At 35.0% G+C, this 24,845-nt stretch overlaps 1 protein-coding gene across 6 annotated transcripts in view; it reads left to right on the top strand.

Moving 5' to 3' along the window:
* The window catches only part of LOC6037893 (probable phospholipid-transporting ATPase VD), a 147,367-nt gene that overhangs the window by 38,360 nt on the left and 84,162 nt on the right, over positions 1–24,845 (top strand). The window contains exon 1 of one of the 6 annotated variants that reach the window (XM_038256455.1): positions 14,689–14,719. The exons of the other annotated variants lie outside the window; for them this stretch is intronic. The gene's annotated coding sequence lies outside the window, so the exon portion shown is untranslated. Of the gene's footprint in view, positions 1–14,688; positions 14,720–24,845 lie in introns of those variants that run through there. 6 annotated transcript variants of the gene reach the window in all.

The raw sequence follows: 24,845 nt of genomic DNA, 5'->3' as shown, positions 1-24,845 counted from the left end.
ACATTCGGTGGCTATATCTTGAGAACAAAGCCCTATATCAAAAAATCTGTACAGTACTTTTCGATTGCAAATTCAATTTCACATTTAAAATTGGTCAAAAAAATTATTTGCATGAAATTTAGATTTTTTTCAGAAAAAAATCACTATTTTTCAAAAATTTATAACTGTTTTGACGATACTTCTCTATAGCCCAAAATTTGCGGGTTTTGTTCCCCTAAAACATCGAAAATCTCGAAAATCAAAAAAAAAAATACATGTTTTGGGAAATTTAATTTTTGTGAAAAAAAAACTAATAAAAATATCGGGATTTTTTCCGTGTATCTTTTCTTTTTTGATATTACTCAACAATACCTTTAACTTTGCCAAAGACACCAAATTGATCAGAAAATTCATTCAAACGTTATTTTTGTTTTTTTTTTGTTAGGACAACTGAGCAATTATCTCAGATTTCGGTAATTCGATTTTTTTAGTATTTTTTAATCTGGCTGAAACTTTTTTGGTGCCTTTGGTATGCCCAAAGAAGCCATTTTGCATCATTAGTTTGTCCATATAGTTTTCCATACAAATTTGGCAGCTGTCCATACAAATATGATATATGAAAATCAAATATCTGTATCTTTTGAAGGAATGTTTTGATCGATTTGGTGTCTTCGGCAAAGTTGTAGGTATGGATGAGAACTAGACTGAAAAAAATGATGCACAAAATATAAAGAATTTACTCAGCTTTTCAAAAACATTTTTTTTTCAAAGGTGGGCAAACATGTGCACTAGAAAAAAAATGGAATGCTGCGACTATTTTTAAAAAAGTTACCTAAAAATGGCTATAACTTGAAAACGGTGCACTTTATGAAAATTTCACCAAAGTACTTTTTGATTGAAAATTTGATTTTGCATCGAAAAATTAAGTTAAAATTTTTTGTCGATTTTTTCGAATTTTTTATCGATTTTTTTTTTTAGAAAATCAGTATTTCTTCAAAATTTCATAACTCGGTCAAAGATTTTTTGCACAAACTGGAAATTTCTAAAAAGTTGGCATTTGATGTCCTCTAAAACATATCAAAAAATAAATAAAAATGGTGTTTTCTTTGTAAATCAAGTTTTAGTGACAAAAAGTTAAATTAAAAATTACAATGTTTTTACCGTGTATTTTTTTTTCAGCGTAGTCCATATCCATACCTACAACTTTGCCGAAGACACCCATCGATCTAAAAAATCCTTCAAAAGATACGGATTTTTGAATTTTCATATATCATATTTGTATGGACAGCTGCCAAATGTGTATGGAAATTTATATGGACAAACTAATGATGCAAAATGGCTTCTTTGGGCATACCGAAGGCACCAGAAAAGTTTCAGCCGGATTAAAAAATACAAAAATTAAAATAAAAAAAAGATCGATTTCGTGGAGAACTGCTCAGCTGCCAAAATTATATGGAGACTTGTATGGGTGCACCAATGACACAAAATAGCTTCTTTGAGGCTTGCTCAGAGGTATTCTTTTACGTCTTCAAGAACAAATCGTGGATTTTTTTTCTGGAATGCATTTTTGCAGTAAACGTTTCAGTTTCGCCAAGGCATGATAGATTTGAGCTCCTTAAACACGGCTCCAATCGAAAGAATTGAATTTCAGTGAATTTCCTGTGAAAGATTTTAAATTTAAATTTAAATTTTAACGCAAAATATTGTGTTATTGTAATTGTAACTATAATTGTAATCATACTCCATCATGTGAAAATTCAATTCCTATCTCTTGACATCTCATTTCTAAAAAAATAAAACTCCCAAAATCAGCTGACAAAGACGTCACCCTCGGAGTTGACTGCCCCAACAAGACTTGCGTGTGCATCGAAGACACCAACCACGCGGTTGACACAATTTTCGTCAGCTTTGTTTTCTTTTCCACCTTCAGGGGCCGGCGTGAAACTTTTACTTCCACTTTCATTTGGCCGCCGACGGTTGTGCTGGCTCTTGGGTGTCGTAAAAAGTCCGATATTTTTGACTGATTTATTTTCAGTCGCTCGGCGCGATCTTCAACAGAACACGTCACTCATTGACATTTCTTTTTTCGGTTTGTTTGGTTTTGCTCTTTCTCTGTCGGACAGTTTCTATTTTGCGCCATAGGAAGTCTCACAGTTTCACATTTGCATGATTTTGATTGATGAGAAAATGTCATCTTGTTTTTTTTTTACGGTGAAAGGACGCCTTATCTTACTGTATGGTGAAGACACACATTAGCAAACCAAATATTGCCAACTCATTATGTGAGTAGAATTTTGGCACTCCATGAAACAATTTTATCAGCGAGTCAAAATTTCTCAGATTCACTTTCCATCCGAAAAAAAACAACCCTGAAATGTAAAATATGATTAGCTCATTTTCGCGGATGCAATTCGCGTTTTGAAGATTGCGAAGAAAGTTTTTTTTATTTCTTTCTTTATTTTGATGCATTTCCAGAAGCACGAATTGGATCGAACGAAGGTGAAAGTTTTCCGGCCACCTTCGCCATCTCGATGGCTATAAAATCGCATCATCATGAAAATCGTGAGTTTTTGGCAGCGCTAATAGAAAGAAAGAGAGACTGTAGAGGAAACGCGATTAATCCTGTGTTGATCGATCGATCTATCGAAGTGGGTTTTTTTAACGAAATATCTCCTACTTATTTCACAGTATTTTTCAAATTTTGAAGAAGTTGGCTATAAAGCTCGTTCAGAAACATGAAAACCTAAGAAAATTTGTCTATTCCATTTCAAAATCGTCAGCATCGTCGTCCAACTGATGCTAGTGGTGCAAGACTACAAATCTTCAGCTACCAGTTATCTTTCTGAACCAACAAAGAAATTACCGACCACGTGGCTCCCACGACTGTTTTGCTTTTGATAGCCAGCGTCTCCCCCAGCTCGTACACATCACCAGCCCAGCCTGACCTGACTTAGAGCAGACGAAGACGTGTTCAGCGGCAGTTCGCACGATCGTCCGCACCACAACATGCCACTTTCGGAAGGTCGCACGGAACATATGATTTTTATTTACTACCATTTTTTCTCCGCTGAGATTGCTCACTTTCGGGAAGAGACGAGACGAGCTTCGGCCGAAACCGGTGTTTTATCACTACGGGGGCTTTCACAACATGCAGTTCGGAGAGTGAGTAGGGTGATTTGTCAAATGTTGGACGTGATTAATTAGGAATTGTATTTGAGGTATTTTGTGAAATTCTTGAATTGTGTTTATAGAATTTCCAAACTGATTTTTTAAGCTTATTCAAAATCACCCAAGTAGTACTAACTGACAACACGGTGAGTTTATTTTTCGACTGTCGCGCTCATTCATGAGAAAAACGTCTGCGCTCTCATGTGCGCTCCCATGCGAGAGTATGTATGAATGGTGCTGAACATTTCACATACCTTTAGTGTGTGTGTGTGTGTCTATGTGCGCGCAGCTTCTGTATTCTGGGAAGCTGTGCAAACGTGGCGCGATATACGTATACAGCAATTCCATTTGAAAAGAGCCTAAACCAAAAAAAAAGTTCTCCGATCGGGCTCAAAATTTTTCTGGGGGTTCCTTGGCCAAAATAATTAGACCCGTATTTTTTTGTTTGGCCATTAGGGTGGCCTACATCGTGCTAGGTGGTTCAAAAATGGCAATTTTCGTCATTTTCGCAAAACCACTTTTTCTAAAATCATATCTCCGCGCCATTTCATCCGATTTTAGCTGTCTTAGACGCAAAGAAAGGTGATGAGTTTGGCTATTTGGGAAAAATAGTAAAGTTCCAAAATCTAGCTTAACTATTGAAAAGTCGTATGAAAACTTAAAATGGCGTTTTGACCGTGTCTGGACCAAAGAGCCTATGTCTGAAAATATTTTTATCGGATTCCTCGGAAAATTTCACATAACATATCAAAATTGGCGATGTCGAACCGTACGTTTTGGAGATACGATTTTTGAAAATAAAAACTGCGTTTTCGACGCGCCACGCGCAAAAACGGGAAAATGACGAAATCGGCAAAAATCAACTTTTTCACTAAAACTGCGATAACTTTAAAATTTTAGCGATGACCTATACATGTCTGGGTACCAAAATTTTCGTAATTGAGAGACGCAACTTTTGGTACCATAACATCTATAGGTCATCGCTGAAATTTTAAAGTTATCGCAGTTTTAGTGGAAAAGTTGATTTTTGCCGATTTCGTCATTTTCCGTTTTTGCGCATGGCGCGTCGAAAACGCAGTTTTTTTCAAAAATCATATCTCGAAACGTACGGTTCGACATCGCCAATTTTGATATGTTATGTGAAATTTTCCGAGGAATCCGATAAAATATTTTCAGACATAGGCTCTTTGGTCCAGACACGGTCAAAACGCCATTTTAAGTTTTCATACGACTTTTCAATAGTTAAGCTAGATTTTGAACTTTACTATTTTTCCCAAATAGCCAAACTCATCACCTTTCTTTGCGTCTAAGACAGCTAAAATCGGATGAAATGGCGCGGAGATATGATTTTAGAAAAAGTGGTTTTGCGAAAATGACGAAAATTGCCATTTTGAACCACCTAGCACGATGTAGGCCACCCTAATGGCCAAACAAAAAAATACGGGTCTAATTATTTTGTCCAAGGAACCCCCAGAAAAATTTTGAGCCCGATCGGAGAACTTTTTTTTTGGTTTAGGCTCTTTTCAAATGGAATTGCTGTATATGAAAATAAATACACCCTCCAATGACAGATGATTGTACGAGCCGTTTTTGAATGCCGGCCATGTGGTGGCCGTTAGTTGAGTTATGCATGTTTAAAAGGTGATAAATATTGCAACATGTGCAATTGTTTTTGTAAGGCCGTTTTATTTATTTAATTTATGTGATTCATCTATTTGCAAACTGCTGCGAGATTTTTTTGCACTTGAACCTGCACTTTAATCCTGATATTTCAAATTATAGTACAGTCTGGCTCTTTCGAAAAAATATAAGGGTAATTCTCTACCAACTCACACGAAATCGGGAAAAGTTGTTCCGACCCCTCCTCGATTTACGTGAAACTTTGTCCTAATGGGTTATTTTGGTCTCTGATCACGAATCCAGGGTCCATTTTTCGATATCTCGTAACGGAGAAACGGTATGATCCTTTCCATTTTTGAACATGTGAAAAAGGCGTGTTTTTCAATTATTTTGTAAATGGTGATGGTTTGGAAATTTCGTGTCAAAGGGACTTTTATGAAAAATTGGACGCCCGATAAAATGGCGAACAGATTTCCGAAAAAACGTATTTTTCAACGAATATAACTCAAAAAAAAGTTTTGAAAACTCTACCATTTTTCGTTACACAGTTGTACAAAAAATTGGCTCTCGTAATTTTTAGGGAAATTTAATGCACTTTTCGAATCTGCATCAACATCTTTTTTATTTAGAACAAACTTTTTGATTTCATAATTTCGTGTTTTTTTTTTTATGGGTGTAGGAAATATATAGCTCAAAATCTGCAGCAGTGGATTTGCTACAGAAAATTTTACATTTTATAACAGTTTTTGCAGCAAGCTCATAGCTCAATTTTGCCCGCGTGTAAACATGTCAGCGATCTGCAGTTCTCACCAACACATAGAATGCTGGCGCTTCCCCGCGCAACACTCCAGAGAGAACAATATGTTCGCGCTCTGTCCCTCACTATTCATCAAGCGTCCATGGCGCAGTGGTAGCGTGTCGGATCAGCCACCTAGAAGTTGATGGTTCAAACCTCGTTCTGTTAAGATTTTTTTTCTGCATTACAATCAATCAGCCGTCGGTAATGTCAATAATTGTCGGTAACGGGCAAAAATGTCATAGCCCCATATCGCAAAAAATGCATGAGGACAGATTTCATGCAGATTCTGATATACCTTCATGCCGCCATGCATCACAATCATGCGACCGCCGGTTGGGTGTAGTTTGCAGGGTTATTTTTTAGAGTGTAACAATGTTCTACAAAGTTGTAGAGTAGACAATTACAAAAATGTTGATGCATAAAAATAAGGGGTTTTAGCGATTTTACGAAAACAAAGTTTTGAAAAGTTTTTTTTTGTTTGTCTTTGTTTCGTCGTTCGTGTATGACGCAGGTGACTTTGGACGGCCATAATCGACGACAGCCAACTTTTGGAAAACTTTTTTTTTCGTAAAATCGCGAAAAACTCGTTATCGAGGCATCGATTTGCAAAAGGCCATTGAGCAATTCTCTCAGACTTCGGTCATTCGATTTTTTTTTGTGTTTTTTTAGCTGGCTGTAACTTTTTTGGCGCCATCAGAATGCCCAAAGAAGCCATTTTGCATCATTAGTTTGTCAATATAATTTTCCATACAAATTTGGCAGCTGTCCATACAAAAATGATGCATGAAAATTACAAAAAATGTGTTCCTTTTGAAGGAATTTTTGATCGATTTGGTGTCTTCGGCAAAGTTGTAGGTTTGGCTAAGGACTACACTGAAAAAAAATGATACACGGTAAAAAAAATTGATGATTTTTAATTTCACTTTTTGTTACAAAAACTTTATTTGCAAAACAACTATTTTTATTTTTTCGATATGCCACATAAAATTCCAACTTTTCAGAAATTTCCAGGCAGTACAAAAAGTCAAACACAAAAAAAAAATCAACTTCATTTTTTTATGTAAAATCAATTTTGCAATCAAAAAGTACTTTAGTAAAATTGTGATAAAGTGCACCGTTTTTAAATTAAAGCCATTTTCAGGTAACTTTTTTGAAAATAGTCGCAATTTTTTATTTTTTTAAATTAGTGCACATGTTTGCCCAATTAATTCAAATAATTTTTTTTAAGTTTTGAAAATATTGTTTTCGAAAAGATCGTAAAATTTCACGAATGTTTCATATTTTAACATTGTAAATCGGACCGTTAGTTGCTGAGATATCGACAATCGAAAATAGTGGGATTTTGGGTGAGACTTAGAAAACATAAATTTTCCTGTTGTTAAAACTTTGCATGGCAATATCTCAGCAACGAAGGGTCGTATCAACAAAGCACATAAACGCAAAATATAGAGAATTTTCTCAGCTTTTCAAAAATATGTTTTTCAAGAGTGGGCAAACATGGACACTAATTTCAAAAAATGAAAAACTGCGACTCATTTCAAAAAAGTTACCGAAACTTGAAAACGGTGCACTTTATCAAAATTTCACTTAAGTGCGTTTTGATTGCAAATTTGATTTTACATCAAAAACGTTGCTTAATCCACCTTTAGGTGGGTGGTGCCTTACTTACTTTCATAAAGTTAATACACTGCAGAGCCTCAAAACAGAGTATAAATAAGACTTATTTTTAAAAATATCTGAAATCCGGAAAGTGTATAAATAACACTTAAGTGGTTATAACTTTTGATAGGGTTGTCAGATCTTCAACGTTTTAGGCTCATTGGAAAGGTCTTTTGATTACCTATACAAAGACAGGTCGCATGGTGGACCCGAACAACGTTTTCATCAAAATAAAAAAGTGCATAAATAACACTTAAGTGCTTATAACTTTTGATAGGATTGTCAGATCTTCAACGTTTTGGGCTCGTTAGTCAGGTCTTTTAAATACCTTTTTAAAAATGTATAGCATCACGGGTTTTCTTACAAAAACCACCCTTTTTACAATCTTTCGGACTTTATTCGAAATCGTTTTTTAGCATAACTTTTGAAGTACTTTACTAAACTTCATTATATTAACTAGGGTCTTGTGGGACCCCAAGACGGATCGAATGAGACCAAAACGGTCGAAATCGGTTCAGCCAATCTGGAGATAATCGTGTGCATATTTTTCGGTGCACGGACTCACATCCAGACACACACAGACATTTGTTCAGAATTTGATTCTGAGTCGATAGGTATACGTGACGGTGGGTTAACGATGTATTATAAAGAAGTTCATTTTTCGAGTGATTTTATAGCCTTTCCGCATTGAGGTGAGGAAGGCAAAAATGAAGTTGAAAAATTGTCGATTTTTTGAAAAAATCAGTATTGGTTCGAAAACTCATAACTCGGTTAAAGATTTTTCGAACAACCTGGAAATTTCTGAAAAGTTGGCATTTGATATCCTCTAGAACATATCAAAAAATAGAAAAAATAAAAATAGTGTTTTTTTTTTGCAAATCAAGTTTTGGTGACAAAAAGTTAAATGAAAAATCTCATTTTTTTTTTACCGTGAATCATTTTTTTATTGTAGTCCTTATCCAAACCTACAACTTTGCCGAAGACACCAAATCGATCAAAAAATTCCTTCAAAAGATTTTTGAATTTTCTTATATCAGTTTTGGATGGACAGCTGCCAAATTTGTATGGAAAATTATATGGACAAACTAATGATGCAAAATAGCTTCTTTGGGCATATCGAATGCACCAAAAATGTTTCAGTCGGATAAAAAATACAAAAATTTAAATTAAAAAAAGACCGATTTCGTAGAGAATTGCTCCTTTGTAAAATTTGCAATGGCCTTATTTCATTTTTGTTTTCTAGTTAAAACATTTGTATTTTTTTCCTTTTGATTAAACTTTTACTAAATGCTCATTAACATAAATGTCAGGTAATTTTGCTTCAAGGCTCTTCAGATTATAACGAGATCTGCCTTTGCCTTTTTTCGCATACGTTCAACATTTCCAAACACTTCATTAAAAATCTGCAATTGCACATATGCACATTCTGTTAAAAGCTTTATGGTGCTAATGATGAGAAGAAGTGAAGAAAAAATCTCATTGAACCAGGTATTTGCCACAGCTTCTTTTCATACATTGCAAAACAAAAGAATGTAAATCAGGCATCATTTTTGACTCGATTTAAAATGCTTATGACTCTTAAGATATGATTGAATCGGCCTACAGTTCGAAATTAAATGTTCCTTTTTAATTTTAATAAAATCATTATTCAGTACTTTTTAATACAACCTTTCATGTGTGAAAATTAGTCAAAATTAAATTCATTTATCACGCCACGAAGCCGATTTTTCGCGTGGTCACGGTCATCCTGGGTCTCAGTGCACTGTGGCGTCGACGGCACGATCCGCCGGCTTGCCCCATGCGACCGGCTTGGCTAACGGAGATCTCGCGGACCACAATGGCCTAGTTTTCGCATTTAATTAACAAGAGGTGTCAGTATCGCGATTTTATTCTTTTGCATTTTTTTTATGGCAAAGGAAAACTATCTCACCACAATAAGCCAGAAAAAAAAAAGCTTTTCACACACATACAAAAACTCACAACCACATTTGCATTGAATTGTAATATCATGAAGCAAACAGCGTCAGCAGCGCCGATGGAAAGCGAAATTATAAATTTAAAATCGCAAATGAAAAGTTTTGTGGTTGCAGCAGCCAGTCAGTCAGTTGGTGTTTTGTGTCCAAGTGGATCAACAAAATGGGATTGGCCGGGGCTGCTGGTGGGAAATGGTTGAAAGTAAAAGGCGCGGGTAAAAGTGAAGAAAAAACTCCGGAACGGAAGAGTGCCTCGGAAGTCGGTGAAGTGGCCTGGCGTGGGATTTCTCGGAAATGGATGGAGAGCGGGTCGGATGTGAGCCACGGAAAGCATTTAGTTTGTATGATTATTTATGCAAAGTTTGATTTTTTAAAAATTTTTGTGAAGTATCCCCAACCATTTTTTTTGTTGAAGTATTGCGAGTTGATCCCTACTTGAAACATAAATTGATTGCAGAAATTGGAGCCAAATATATGCCGAAACTTTTCAAAAGAAAATATGAAAATATCATGAAAACGGTATCAACCCAAAACACTTCAAAATATGATACTTCAGTTAAAATACAAAATTAACTAAACTGCTTTACAGTTGAACATAAAACACACTTTTCTGTAGTGAGTTGTAAACTCAATTGGCCCCGAGACATTTTTTAAAAGAGAGTTCACCAAAACAATGATATCAACATCAAAAACTAACTTAATCCACCTATGTGGTTGGTGCCTTCCTCACTCTTTTCCAACAATGGGTGATATGTGATATGATGGGTTTGGACATAAATTTCGTCTAATTTCGTTAAGTTCCGGAACACAAAAAAAACACACATATCACTCAAGGGCTCATAAGTTGCATCATAAGTGGTCAGAACTCGAGATAGGGTTGCCAGATCTTCAATGTTTTAGACTCGGCCTTTCAATCACCTTACCAACGATGGGTCGGATGATGGATCCGGACATTGTTTACATACATTTAAGTGAGATCCAGATACAAAAAAAAGCATAAATATCACTTAAGTGGTCAGAACTCGAGACAGGGTTGCCAGATTATCATTGTTTTAAGCTCGTTGGAAAGGTCTTTTGACTACCTAACCAACGATGGGTCGGATGATGGATCCGGACATTGTTTACATACATTTAAGCGAGATCCGGCTACAAAAAAGTGCATAAATATCACTTAAGTGGTCAGAACTCGAGACAAGGTTGCCAGATTATCAATGTTTTAGGTTCGTTAGAAAAGTCTTTTGACTACCTTACCAACGATGGGTCGGATGATGGTTCCGGACATTGTTTACATACATTTAAGTGAGATCCGGCTACAAAAAAAGTGCATAAATATCACTTAAGTGGTCAGAACTTCAGACAAGGTTGCCAGATCTTCAATATTTTAGACTCGTTGGAAAGGTCTTTTGACTACCTAACCAACGATGGATCGGATGATGGATCCGGACATTGTTTACATACATTTAAGTGAGATCCGGCTACAAAAAATAGTGCATAAATATCACTTAAGTGGTCAGAACTCGAGACAGGGTTGCCAGATCTTCAATGTTTTCGGCTCGTTGGAAAGGTCTTTTGACTACCTAACCAACGATGAGTCGGATGATGGATCCGGACATTGTTTACATACATTTAAGTGAGATCCAGATACAAAAAAGTGCATAAATATCACTTAAGTGGTCAGAACTCGAGACAGGGTTGCCAGATTATCAATATTTTAGACTCTTTGAAAAGGTCTTTCGATTACCCAACCAACGATGGGTCGGATGATGGATCCGGACATTGTTTACATACATTTAAGTGAGATCGGGCTACAAAAAAAGTGCATAAATATCACTTAAGTGGTCAGAACTTCAGACAAGGTTGCCAGATCTTCAATATTTTAGACTCGTTGGAAAGGTCTTTTGACTACCTAACCAACGATGGATCGGATGATGGATCCGGACATTGTTTACATACATTTAAGTGAGATCCGGCTACAAAAAATAGTGCATAAATATCACTTAAGTGGTCAGAACTCGAGACAGGGTTGCCAGATCTTCAATGTTTTCGGCTCGTTGGAAAGGTCTTTTGACTACCTAACCAACGATGGGTCGGATGATGGATCCGGACATTGTTTACATACATTTAAGTGAGATCCGGCTACAAAAAGTGCATAAATATCACTTAAGTGGTCAGAACTCCAGACAAGGTTGCCAGATCATCAATATTTTAGACTCTTTGAAAAGGTCTTTCGATTACCCAACCAACGATGGGTCGGATGATGGATCCGGACATTGTTTACATACATTTAAGTGAGATCCGGCTACAAAAAAAGTGCATAAATATCACTTAAGTGGTCAGAACTCGAGACAGGGTTGCCAGATTATCAATGTTGTAGACTCGTTGGAAAGGTTTTTTGATTACCTTACCAACGATGGGTCGGATGATGGATCCGGACATTGTTTATATACATTTAAGTGAGTTCCAGCTACAAAAAAGTACATAAATATCACTTAAGTGGTCAGAACTCGAGACAGGGTTGCCAGATCTTCAATGTTTTATACTCGTTGGAAAGGTCTTTTGATTTCCTAACCAACGATGGGTCGGATGATGGATCCGGACATTGTTTACATACATTTAAGCGAGATCCGGCTACAAAAATAGTGCATAAATATCACTTAAGTGGTCAGAACACGAGACAGGGTTGCCAGATTATCAATGTTGTAGACTCGTTGGAAAGGTCTTTCGATTACCTAACCAACGATGGGTCGGATGATGGATCTGGACATTGTTTACATACATTTAAGTGAGATCCGGCTACAATAAATTACATAAATATCTTTTAAGTGGTTATAACTCGAGATAGGGTTGCCAGATTATCAATGTTTTGGACTCGTTGGAAAGGTCTTTCAATTACCTAACTAACGATGTATAGCATGATGATGTTTGGTTCAGTTTACTGCCATTTATTCAACTTCCAAAAATATGCGAAAACACATTTTTATACATAACTTTTGAACTACTTATCGAAACTTCAAACAATTCAATAGCACCGTATGGGACCCTAAACTATGTCGAATGCGACTGGTTTGGTCAAAATCGGTTCAGCCAGTGCTGAGAAAACTGCGTGACATTATTGGTCACATACACACACACATACACACACACATACACACAGACATTTGTTCAATTTTCAATTCTGAGTCGATATGTATACATCAAGGTGGGTTTTCGAGCTTAAAATAAAAAGTTCAATTTTGGAGCAGGATTATAGCCTTACCTCAGTGAGGAAGGCAAAACATTCGAGAAAATAATGTGTAAAATTGTAAAATTTAAATTCAAAGGATATTGATGAAAACTCTCTAGTTCCAGATGTAAACTTTCCTTTTTTGTTACCAAATCTGTCACCACTCACAGCAAAAATAAAAAATGCTGGATTTTGGAAGATTGAAAATTAAGTGTTTAAATTTAACATCTTTTTTGGCTAATTTTACCAAAATTATGTGTAAAAACGTTAAATTAAACATAAACCGATGACAACTTCACTAGTTCCTGATGAACAATTACACATATTTCCCATATAATCTGTCACTATTCCCAAATGTAATATTAATTGTGAGAATTTCCCCTAAGGCGTAATCCACAAAAGATGTTGCATTGATTGATCGCTACAAATTCTATAGGTGTAGGGTCTAGGGACACTTCGCATAGACGCCCTTGCTCCCATCACGTCTCTAAGGGTATGGTGCGACGAATCATCAACTGAAGTGATCGGGATTTCGGTTTCAAGCCACTTAAATTAAACCTGTCCAAAATATTTCTTTAAAATCAAAATATAAAAAATAAAGTCACATGTCATAATTTTAGCAATCGATTATTTTATACAAACAAATTTGTTGCTTAGGACCTTACAGCGTGTGGCGAAATTGTACGTTTCACAATTATGAGACAACAACTCATCTTAACCCTAATCAATTGGGTCCTTGAATTGAGCTGAAATTGATGATATTATTGTTCACAATGGTAAAGCTTATTTTTCTGAGTACAAACCCCTTTGTAGGACCACGAAGGACTTAAAATTGATTTTTTTTATCAATTCATAGTCCATTATAAAATGCTGTCTTGTCAATATAATGTTTTTGCATCAAAATAATAGAAAGTGATCAGTTATGGTTTTGAGCATGTTTTTTACCGTTGTACACACAATTTCGCTAGAAATTGTAGGTGTAGAGTGTACGGACACTTCGCATAGACGCCCTTGCTTCCATCACGTCTCTAAGGGTATGAAGTGACGAATCATCAGTTGAAATAATCCGGATTTCGGTTTCAAGCCTCTAAATCACACACAGTTTGAATAAAATTTAATGAATAAATTCATCCATTTTTTTTTTTGCGAAATTGCAACAAAACGATCCCAAACACACATTTTTAACCAAATGTCTTAATTTGCAAGAAAAAAAAAACCAAGGGCACCCAAGTCTACAACACTCTACTAAAAAACCATTCAAGATTGTTTACAGTTTGTGACTTTGAAAATTGAATAACGGCGCGAGGAAACAAACCCCAACTAAACCGTGTAGGCAAATGAGCCAAAAAGGGAAACAACACAAAGTATTAAGAACAAAGCAAACAAACAAAAAAAAAAAGCTAAGAAAAAAAGAAAGTGTTGGCAAGGTGACGAGGCCATGTGCTTGTGATACACTGAGCCAGTAGACGGTCTGAGACGGCAGTGAAGTGGTCTGGCTAGGCTCTCGAACTTGGCTTGGCTCCTCAAGTGGACCACTGATGGCGGGCTGACAGAAGATCACACATGTGGCTTGGTTGGTTGTGGTCCTTCACTGTGTTGGTAGCAAGGAATGTTGATTAATGTTGGGGACGCCGTGAAATCGCTAGCTTCGAGGAAGGATTATTGCGAAAATGACATTTTTTGCAATTCCGTCGTGAAACTAATTACTTTTCCTGTCATTCTTGAACGACGAAATAGCCTACTTTTCTGTACCAAAAATAACAGAATCGAATAGCAACACTTTTCAAAATAAATGCTGAAAAGTTCTACTTTTCAGCACTCTAATGGGTGCTGAAAAGTTGAACTTTTCAGCACTTGTTTCCAAAAGTAACGCTTTTCAACATTTTTTTGATTTAAACGATTTATTGACAAAATACATGAAAATTTAACATAAAATTTCACTCAGTGTGTGTATTTTGGAATTGCAAAAAATGTTGTATGGAACTCGTTGCAAAACTTGATTTTTTCAGCACTCTTCGTATTTATCCAACTCGGTGAACCTCGTTGGATAAATGTACGACTCGTGCTGAAAAAATCCTCTTTTTGCAACTTGTTGCATAAACTACTATTGTGGTTTTGGGGACGGTGCGCGAGTACCGTTAAACGGGGGTAATAATAGAGACAAATTGCTTGATTATAAATTTTGCTTTATCGTGTGACTACCGATCGAGTATTAAATGCTTTTTTATTTCTTTTCGTTTCAGGTAATAACTTCTACGAGAAGGAAATAACAACACTTGCCAGCTAAGACAAAAAAAAGTATGAAACACTAAAGGAAATAATTTCTTGCCAAATTTGCTCACTAAAAAAAATGTGATTAAAATCACTTCAAAACTCTCAAAAGACTATCAATGAGTAAATGATATTTTCTTTGATCTTTCAATTATATCCCCTATGACCATTTGCCAAACATCAACAGACCACAAATATTAAATCCGGGGTGAATGGTGTAGTAATACGCCTGGTTGCCTTGCACTCTATTTTGGCCTGGGTTCAATTCCAGTCGTCCATTCGATTCCTGGGATGAATTGTTCCTCAAGACTAATTTAAGAAAAATCATACTAAAAATTTCACTAAAATGTACCTGCGTCATCCGCAACGAGGTAACGCCACTCACAGGTGAAGCCCTCCAGGTGGCGCTCACCAAACCAGAAACCAAAATCCGTAGCAAGTTCCAGCTGGGTGCCTGGCGGAGGCCCTCTTCAGACAGAAAGTCGTACCGGACCCACAGCTGGGGGATTTTGCTCGAAAAAAAAAAATTAACTCAAATGTTTATGTATTTTCATACACTTTCTGCCAGCTATGCGTGCTCCACCACCAAGACACACTTGGTGTGGTGGTTTTATTGCTTCGGATTGTTCCACTTTCGTTGAGCCAAAATAGCGAAAATGCGACGACGACGACAACGCCCCGCTCGGGGGATGTGTGTGTAGAAAATGCAGACTTGGAAAAAGTGGAAACAAAGTGGGGAAAGAGAGAAAGAAGAAAGAGTAGGAGATCCGCTTAAATAAGATAGAGAGAGAGAAAATGAAAGGAAAATCAACGGAATCAAATGGATTATGAATCATCCAGCCAGCATTTGTGGATGCAAAATGAAAAAAACAAAAAAAAAAGCAAGAGTTTGTATGCATCACTTACGAACACGCACAAATGCACACATACTATTACGGCTGGACAGCTGAGTCAAGTAGACGCACTTTTCGTTTTTTGTTTTTGTTGGATTTCGTTTTCATTGGTTTGAAGAAGTTCGCAGCACATCATCAACGAGAGCTTGAGAATGCACAGTAAAAAACGAGTCTGCAACGGGGTGGAGTAGATTATCTGATAGAAATGAGTCAAACCAGGAATTGTTATTTTTTTGGAAGCCGATCAAAAATTACATCAAAACATATAACATATAACAAAAAATCGTTAAAATAGGTTGTCGAAAATAAAAATAACAGCGTAATATTTATTGTCCAACATATAAGCAAACAATATTCCTAGTTGTGAATGGTTCAGATTTGAATCAGAATCAGAATTCAGATTTAAATATTCAAAACTTCAAAACAAAAAAAAACTCGAGATATGAACAGTACATTGAAATGAATCCAATTAAATCAGGTGCTCTGATTATTATTTTTGTACAGTTTCAAAACATTGGTGCCAAAAAGGTAGGATAATGTACACTTCCGCTTGTATTTCGGGAATTTCCGGGAAATTTAGAGCATTGCAATGAATTTTATTAGATAAAATTTGTGTTTCCCTATAATAAGCCTTCATTGATTGCCTATTAAATGATGCAACTTATAGGATAAATTTCAAATGTTAAAAAACGTAATCTTAGTGAAGTTTTCCATCTTTCGATTACAAATAATAAGAAAATGTCAAGATGAAAAACAGTAAAAATTCGGTTTAACCCTTTTATTTCAAAAAAAAAAATAATATTTTTTTAGTTAATTATGGGAATATGATCCTGAGGACCATACGAAAATTATAGGCTACTTTAGAAAATTTTGATTTTTGGATCATATATGACCCATCAGGCCTGAAAGGGTTAAAGTACATTTGAAAAGTATATATAAATTTATAAAATACAATATTTTTATCAGGGCTGTGGAGTCGGAGTCGTCAAAACTCGAACAGCTGGAGTCGGAGTCGGAGTCGGAGCCGACAATTTTAGATAACCCGGAGTCGGAGTTCGAGCTATCTAAAATTCAACAAATAATATTATTTTTATTATTGTTCATAATTTGTTATAATGCAAGTAAATTCACAAAACTTCTTATATTTTCAATGGTTTTAGGTCGCATGCACTGCGTTGCCACTTTTTCTTTTTCTTTTTTTTTTTTTTTTTTTGAAAGAGATTTATTAGATGCCATTATGTTTTTTAAGTATTTTTATTGTGTTTGGAATGCTCTAATTGTTTTATTTCACTATGTTCACTAAATGATAACCTTTTAATCCTCTCAAACCTAAGTATGTAGTATCGTAACTTAAAAAATAAAAGACAATATTGGTTTTGTATTAAGGAATATTCAATTGATTCTTGACTGCATCCTTTTGCCTTTATTTATGTACCTTTTCAATTCAAATTTGACCACATTTAATCCAGTTCATTCTGAAAAAAAGTACTTTACCCCGATAGTGAATGTCTTGGAGGTTATGTAAATCATTTTTCAGGAAAAAAGTTACGAGGTACATAAATATAATAATCACTGTTTTTGGAAATCTGAAAAAAAAACTCAAAGTATAACTCTTCCATCAAATAATCAATGATTATAACAATCTACTACTTGGAACTCAACATGCGCATTTTGTTTATAACTAAGTACAAAAAAATCAAAGTGTCACGTATAAAGTATTTGAAGCTGACAAAAAATATCAAAAAAGTTGCAACTAATTTTGAAATAGTCATTGAATATATTAAATATACCGATTATTTTAATGTTTACTACTTCTCTACTGAAATCTGAAAGTGTCGATCCTTGGGCAAACTATTTTGATATCATTGCAAATTATCGTTGAACAAATCTCAAGATTTCAGTTCCAAAGGACTAATAAAAAACAAAATATAATAAAAATGATAGAATTTTAATTTGTTTTCCAAATATTAACCAACCGGTAAGATTTTTTTCATAATGTATAGGTCCGGTGCAAATATGACAGAGGGTGATTATCATTGCAAAACAATGTACCCAAAAAAATCTTCATGGAAATTCAGCTTTTTTTAGTTGAAGATTCAAGAAGTATCGCGCGCCTCCTTTAAAATACATCGAAAATTTAAAAATTAAAATCAATAAATAATTTCTGGGTAAAATATTTTCCATGTCGCGGATATTTGAAAAGATAAATCGATCGCTAGGGCTGGGTTTCTTTTATTGATTAATTAAAAAAATAACAATTAATTATTTAAATTTATTACTTTCTAATAAATTAAATATATATTTAAGGTTATGTAAATAAATCCTTATTCACAAATTGTCCTTCTAAAAATGCCTTTAAAACTGGATTTTTTTTATTTCTGTTTTAATAACGTATAAAACTGGTAACCCAGAAACTTTTTTTTAAATAATAATTTATTAATTTTTGAAAAAATTAAAATATGTGGAGTCGGAGTCGGAGCCAACAATTTATTGAAAGCTGGAGTCGGAGTCGGAGTCGGCTAGAGTTGGTAGGCCGGAGTTGGAGTCGGAATCGGAGTCGGTTGTAGCTGAAAGCCGGAGCCGGAGTCGGAGTCGGCTTAACTCAGAAAGCCGGAGTCGGAGTCGGAGTCGGGGTCACTTGAAATATGACCCGACTCCGCAGCCCTGATTTTTATTCCCATATTTGGTCTCCTAAAACATAAAAAAATAAAAAATGTACGATTTTTGAGAATTTTGCTTCTTGTGCAAAAGTTAATTTAAACAAATGGGTAAATTTTCAAGAGAGTAACTATTTTTTCTGAATATTGTCCTTAAGCCGTTGCAAATAATTTTCTAAGTTTATGTCGCCCTCCCCCCTTAAAAAATCGGTCCGAAAAATCAAGGGGCAAAATACATCTTTTTTCAAAAAACTTCAAAATTTTAAAGGAAATATAAGTTTAACCAACTGAAATAATTTTGAAATGCATTTTCCTGCGTTTAAAATCATATTAGAATGTCGGGTATCGATTAAAAACACCCAAAGGAAATATATATCTCAAAATCTGCAACAGTGGATTTGCTGCAGAAAATGTCACATTTTACAACATTTTTTGCAGCAAGCCCGTAGATCATTTTTGCCCGTGTGTAAACATTTCAACGATCTGCAGTTCTCACCAACACATATAAAGCTGACCCGTCCAAGAGCAACACACCAAAGAGAAGAATATGTTGGTGCTCTTTCACTCTCATTTCATCAAGCGTCCATGGCGCGGTGGTAGCGTGACGGACCAATAACCAAGAAGTTGGTGGTTCAATTCTCGTTCTGTTAAGGTTTTTTGTGTGAAATACAACCAAAAAGCCGTCGGAAATGTCGATAATTGTCGATAACGGGCAAAAATGTCATACCCAGGGTTGTTACGGACGGCGCGGATCGCGCGGATGGCGCGGATGGCGCGTATCGCGCGGATCTGGCGCGGATTTGCTGGCTAATTTTGTTCAGGCGCGGATTTTGCGCGGATAGCAATTTTGATAAATAAAATAATTGAGAACGATAGAATTTCTTTCAAGTTACAAAAAAAATATTATTGCCAATTCAATAAATTCAATCTTTCTCGTTGAGTGCAAAAACATCAATTTCTAAGAAGTAACGCAGTACATTTTCTTCTGAAAATTATTGATTGTAAAAATACAAAATACGAAACTTCGAAATAATCTTCAAGGCGCGTTTATTTTTAAAAATGTATCATAATATCTTATATAATTTTTTTTAAACATTTGCTTACGTGGTTTAAATATTCTTATGTTATTATTCACAGGATACATTCAATTTTTTTATCTTCTTAATCATATTTCAAACTTTTTCCAAAAATTTAAACATAATGATTAACATATATGATTGCTAGGGTATGTTCCGGATTGGATTTAACCCTTAGATTTATTTTTTAAGCTCAGTACAGGCTATCAAAGGTTCCATGGCATTTTTTAATATAACAAACAATAAATATTAAGAGATTGTATTAATAATCATTTTATTAAAATCAAAATTACAAAATTCGAAAACTACAGCATTTCAAATATTTTAAGCTATGAAGCTTTTTAGATTTTTAATTTTTTTTCAAATCTAAAATTTATATTTCCGTCTAAAAGCGAAATATTATAATTAAAAAAATAGAAATCTGAAGTTCAACAATTTGAAAATTTCAGAATTTACATATTCAAATATACAAAAAATAGAATTCATAATTATAAATTGCCAATAACAGACTCAAAAACGCAAAAAGAAAAACGAATTAGCACATTGAAAAATTACGAAAAAAAAAATTACATTGGAAGAGATATTTTAATAATTCTTTAAATCCTTATTTTTTTTAAGAATGTACCTAAATTCTGTAATTATTAAATTATTAAATTATTAAACTATTAAATTATTAAATTATTAAATTATTAAATTATCAAATTTTAAAAAAATTAAATTATTAAATTATTAAATTATTAAATTATTAAATTATTAAATTATTAAATTATTAAATTATTAAATTATTAAATTATTAAATTATTAAATTATTAAATTATTAAATTATTAAATTATTAAATTATTAAATTATTAAATTATTAAATTATTAAATTATTAAATTATTAAATTATTAAATTATTAAATTATTAAATTATTAAATTATTAAATTATTAAATTATTAAATTATTAAATTATTAAATTATTAAATTATTAAATTATAAAATTATTAAATTATTAAATTATTAAATTATTAAATTATTAAATTATTAAATTATTAAATTATTAAATTATTAAATTATTAAATTATTAAATTATTAAATTATTAAATTATTAAATTATTAAATTATTAAATTATTAAATTATTAAATTATTAAATTATTAAATTATTAAATTATTAAATTATTAAATTATTAAATTATTAAATTATTAAATTATTTAATTAGTAAATTATTTAATTAGTAAATTATTTAATTATTAAATTATTAAATTATTAAATTATTAAATTATTAAATAATTAAATTATCAAATTATTAAATTATTAAATTATTAAATTATTAAATTATTAAATTATTAAATTATTAAATTATTAAATTATTAAATTATTAAATTATTAAATTATTAAATTATTAAATTATTAAATTATTAAATTATTAAATTATTAAATTATGAAATTATTAAATTATTAAATTATTAAATTATTAAATTATTAAATTATTAAATTATTAAATTATTAAATTTTTAAATTACTAAATTATTAAATTATTAAATTATTAAATTATTAAAATAATCAATTATTAAATTATTAAATTGTTAAATTATTGAATACCACCATTTTTGCCATTTTCTTAGTTTGGATAATTTTCGGAGTCATATTTTAGTTAGAAAATTTTAGAAAAGAAAATAATAGAAATTTCGTTTTTCGATTTTACGGAGTAAAATTTTGGCGAGAATTATCGAGTACAAAATCATTAGATTTTTTAATTTTGCGGTTTAATTTTTAAATTTTTGAATTTAAAATTTTATTTTTCTCCTGAATTTGTTTTCAAATTAATGATATTTAAATTGTTACATCAACTTTTTGTAATCTTTCGTTTAAAAAAATAGTCATTATGTTACTCTCTTCTATGTTTGTCGCGAATTTCTCTTTTTATATGGCGCGAATTTCGCGCGGATTGGGTTTTGGGTCGGCGCGGATCTGACGCGGATGTTTTTTCAACTTGTCCGTAACAACCCTGCATACCCCTATATCGCAAAAAATGCATGAGGACAGTTTTCATGCAGATTCTGATATACTTTCATGCCGCCATGCATCACAATCATGCGACCGCCGTTTGGGTGAATATTTTTAAATTTTTGTGGAATTCCAAATACTTTAATATTTTGAAAACTAATGATTGCAAAACATCTGGGCAGGTGTATAATGAATTTTAAAACACTTTTTCCATTAAAATGTTAATACCATGGCTTGTAATTTATTTTTTTATTTTTTTTATCCTTTCCACACCTCGACTTTGGCCAGAATTGGGGGACATAAACTTTAAAAAATATTTGCAAAGTTTTGCTTGCAGTTACATGATATTTGCGGAGGTATCGCTCAATCTCTGAAATATCTTCTCGGCTGCAAAAACTATAGATTAATTTGCATGGACGCGAAATGTAATTCTTCTGACATCTGTTAGAAGAGGTGATGTCAAATTCGATGGTAGATTTTGGTGTCCATAAATCCCAAATATTTTCACTGTGTCCCCCTCATGACGACAGCAGCCGTCATAAGTCGCCGGAGGGAAATCATGGCAAATAATCACAAAACAGCGCGCACGCACATTGCAATCCGCTGCCTCTTTGGTGCACGGGATGTTCATGTCGGAAACTTATCAAGTGCACTCCGGTGGAAAGATGCTGATGATGATGAGCACGGCCTGCAGCTCATCGGATGAGAAGCCCACCCCATCTTTCTCCCTCTCTCCATGTCTTAATTTTTGCTTGAATGCGGTGGTTGTTAATTAAAAGTCCGATGGAAACACGCGGATGGAAATGTACACTTACGCAGTGGACATTGTACTGTGCGTAGACATTGGTTCGAGATTGTCGAGATCATGGTACGTGATACGGTCTGGTTGAGAAGGATACACTGTTTTCGTTTTGGAGGTTGTCTACTTTTCCGATGGTAAAATTCAGTGATCAGAAATTCTTACTACCTTCTTGCGGTTACTACCACAGCTCAAGACATCTACTACCACAGCAAATGATTGAGCACTGCAGTCAAAAATATTTTACATAAACAATCCTCTGATACAATGCACGAAGGGCTCAAGGCTACACCTCTATTGACGAGCATGACGTCCCAAAGACCGCAGCAGTTATGAGTTCCGATGAGCGTAAAGCTGTTTGTTCGCGGCAAGGCCAGCAAGATTTGCAGCGGCACTGAACTCGCCGATACCCCGTGGCCACGGAAAGAAGAAGTCCATCGCCGCCGCCGCCGGTACAAATTGTATATGTGGAGGCAAACACAAAAAAAGCAGTACACAGGGGCACATTGAACCTCGACCGAAACTCCGACTCCTCCGGGCTTGCAGCAACGGTTTACTTGGTTGGTGCTGACTCTACGATATCTGATTCTAGGGGGTTTGTCCAGGGCTGGCTTGCGAAGCAATCGCGTAAAAAAGGTGAGAAGACGACGACGAGTGATTACGGATTGGTTGCGAGGGTAGGGCAGCTTTTCTTCTATTGCTAAAGTGCTTTGAGTTGGGCTGGGGATGTTCAAATGTATTTGAAGAAATACATGGAAATTGAATCTTTGAAACTTTGAACCTTTGGATCTTTGATTCTTTAAATCTGGGTATTGAGTACATAAATCTGTGAATCGTTGGTTCTTTGGCCTGGATTTATGTCCAGAAATAAATAATAATATCGTACTCAGTCCATCCCTAACCCCAAGAACAACCTCTTATCTCGAACGAGCAGTGCAGAAATCGATTGCAATTTAATTTGTGTGCCTTCTCTGGTAGTAGACTGTGCCATACTTTCCGCATGGTCCACCGTGTACATCCTGGTCTGTGCAATTTCGTTCGTCGCGAGTTTATCTGGGTCGTCTACTTGACGGGGTTGAAACTATACAGCAGGAAACCTCTGTATACATACTAATTCGATAATGGATCCCCATACCCTCCCCTCGGGAAGGGGGTACTCCACAGTATCTCTTATCCGCGTGACAACCTGTCAACGAAGGAAACTCATTTGTCCAACCCTCCTCCCTCCAACCCACTATGGAGAGTTGGCGGGAAAAAAAAAACCTGCAAGGTGGAATCGGTTTTTATTGCAGAACTGCTTGGGAGCCGCTATCAAGCAGATCTGCACGAGCATTACTTGCTCCGAATCCAGCGCTCCCATAGTGCCAGCGCGCTCAAGGCAAAAGTTCAAGTGCTCGCCACTGCTAATTTATTAATTAAAAGCTACGCCCACCGAGCAGCAGTGAGTTGACTCAATTATCACCAGTCCAGTTCAACTTGTTATTTGCGTTGTTGCTCGCAACGACAAGTTATCATTAGGTTGGCAAGTTTTGCTATGCTAATAACCCGGGACCCCCGGGCACATTTCCTGCTACTACAATAGTGCTCTCTCTAGGTCAACCAGCAACTACCAGCCTCGTGCCGACGACGACTTCCTTGTGCTGGGCAGAAAGAAACTTCTCGACCTGCCTTGAACCGCTTTGTTCGGAGCGACTTTTGATCCAATTTATGCTCCACAGAGTTCGGCAGATTTGGTCACGTATGGTCCACAGAGGCAGCCTGTCACTCCCCAGTCAAGCATCCAAAATGACAGTTCGCCTCAGTCATCTCGAGCAACATGCTTTCCGGAGAATTACATCGTGCAGTTATTTTCCCCGTTTTCTTCCGTTACGTGACAAAGCTGGAGACCCCCGGGGAACGCCAAAACTGTCACGCAGTTTGACTGGGACTGTGGTGTTCAGAACGTGTTCAACCCGCTCAGCAGCAGTACATTCTTCAGAATCACGCGCCTTGGATATCTGGCGCGTGCGGAATCAAACCGTTGACAAATGGTGTACGGCTAAGTCAAAGAACAACCCGACTTCGCAACTAGAGAGGGAAATTGCTGCCGCGACTCGATAACGGCAATAATTGCATCTTGTTGTTCCAGAGTTCTTTCTTGGGCGCTTGCGTCATATCGTTTGATAGCAGAGCTTGGTCGGAGGGTGGCGGGGAAACAACAAAAAGCAACAATACAAATGTAATTGCATGAGTCTTTTGCGTGCTCTTTGCGGAATGATGGAGGATACGCGTGACCACGTGGAATGAAAGCTGGGGCACGTTTTCAGCGGGTTGGGATTTCTTGGCGCTGCTATCGAAGAACGATAAGACTTGACATTTAGCAAAGCCATGGTAGTAGCTTTTTGTTACAGAAATTTAAAAAAAAAAGCTGTTTAACCTTTGAAGATCCCTACTTTATTCGTCAATACCGGCGCCTTCCGAAGAATCCCGTAGTTCAGCTTCTCATCCAAGCATCTCGTGAATTATATGCTTCTTTTATTTTTTTTAGTAGGATAAGGTATTAGGTTTTCGATGTCTCCCGGGGTACGATGCTATGGGGAAGACTTTAATAACATAGACCCGTCGCCGAACCTTCTGAACTGCGAAGCTATTGGGAGGTTTTTTTGGTCTATATAAAAACACTTGCGCATTTTAATGTTTTTAATATATTTTTTACTTCGCATAACTAAACGACCAAATCGTCAGCGTGCCTTTCGATC

Source organism: Culex quinquefasciatus, chromosome 2 (genome assembly GCF_015732765.1).
Source record: "Culex quinquefasciatus strain JHB chromosome 2, VPISU_Cqui_1.0_pri_paternal, whole genome shotgun sequence".
Taxonomy (NCBI): Eukaryota; Metazoa; Arthropoda; class Insecta; order Diptera; family Culicidae; genus Culex; species Culex quinquefasciatus.
The sequence above is the reverse complement of the archived record's forward strand: the minus strand, read 5'-3'. Positions and strand labels throughout refer to the sequence as shown.